This window comes from Octodon degus, unplaced genomic scaffold, assembly GCF_000260255.1.
Source record: "Octodon degus isolate 3935 unplaced genomic scaffold, OctDeg1.0 scaffold00222, whole genome shotgun sequence".
Lineage (NCBI taxonomy): Eukaryota > Metazoa > Chordata > Mammalia > Rodentia > Octodontidae > Octodon > Octodon degus.
Genome location: NW_004524798.1, coordinates 67,184 through 68,914, shown reverse-complemented (window position 1 = coordinate 68,914; position 1,731 = coordinate 67,184).

Genomic DNA, 1,731 nt, shown 5'->3' with positions numbered 1-1,731 from the left:
AAAAAAAAAAAAACTTAAAAGGACAAGAGGTTTGCTTACAGCTTCACACAGATCATTCATGATTGGTTGGCTCTGAGACAGAAACATCATGGCAGGAGGACATGGTGGAGCAAAGCTGCTGAGTTCATGGCAGGTGGGAAGCAGAGAGGAGGAGATAACACCAGAGAAGAAAGGGCCAGGAAGCAGATCTGGGGTCATGCCTGCATGACCCACCCAGATACACTCAGAAGTATGCTTTACTAATATCCTGGACAGTTCCCAAATAAGCCAAGTTGATAATTAAGCTTAATCTTTACACAAACCCACAGACCAGATGAGGAAATGGAGACAAAAAGACTCAGTCAGTGTTAACCTGAAGTTATATCTTCTATAAACTTTAAATTTTGCTTAAAGCACCCTTAAACTAGTGTCTCTGGAAAGACTATTGTATCTTATTGTGCGTATACAAATGTTTGTTCTAGCATTGTCCTGGGAGGGCTAAGGAACACTTCTGAAGCAGTTTCCTCTTTTGTAAGGAGGGAATACACATTAGCTTTTAGTGGTTTTGTGAAGATTAAATAAAATTGCTCAGGTAAAAAACACCTAATAGATGCAGGTTCTCTGCCAGGAACTGGGAATACATCAGTGAACAACCCAGACATGATTCCTGGTCTTGTTGAACTTACATGTTAAAAAGATCATTATGTCCCAAGCTCTGGGAGGCTGAGGCAGAAGGAGCTTGAGTTTTAGCCCAACCAAAGCTATACACTGAGATTGTTCTCAAATAACAAACAAACAACAACAAATAAACACATAATTGTGGAGAAAATTTTTAAAAACAAAATAGTTTTTTAAAAGTTCAACTCATTCTGTTCCCTTTTAGAGACTTCTGCTTCTTAGAGGCTTCTACTGGATTCCTGTATTTTTGTCATACTCTATACTCCCCTTGGCTCTGTCTCCATGCTCATTTCAACTTCTTTGTTTCTTTACAATTTAAACTCACTCTGCTGTACCACACCAACCTCATACTGCTCCAATTCAGTGTTTCCCATGAGGACTTTGTGTTGTCTAATCCTCTTGCTGAGATGCTATGAGTTATGACCCCAGAGTCACGAGATTGCCTCCCTGTCTTCATTCCAACTAAAGCTCAAAGATTATACCTTCAGAGTAGCTTCTCTCATATCACTGTCTGATGTTAAACTGCCCTTGCCACATTTATTATTAGTTTAATGTATTTATTGCATTGCTGCCATTAACACTACTTCAGTTCACTAATGATAGTAAACTCCAGAACTACAGAAACTCTGCTTTGTTCACTACTGCTCCAGCACAATGTATCAGTGCCTGGTATATAGAGTCATTCAAAAAAGACCTTAAAACAGATTACATGGAATGGCCTCATAAGGAACAATTTATAATGGCGAAGTTAACATTTACTGGTGACTGCATGAGGGTGATGACAACATAAATGGAGGGAAGAGGGAATAAAGGACATATATTTTGGAGATTAAAAAAAGTCGTGGGCCAGGGACATAGTTCAGTGCACAGGTTCCTGAGTTCAATCCCCAGTACAAAAAAAAAAGGAAGTCTTAAAACCTGAGTTTATTATGTAAGGAGTACAAAGAACTGTAGAAGAGGCATTGATGGTTCCTGAGTTTCTGGTTTGAATGTATAACCAAATATAATACCACTAACTAAAAGGGGAATTCTGGAGGTGTAAGAGTTGACTATGAGTTCGATAATTGAGTATGT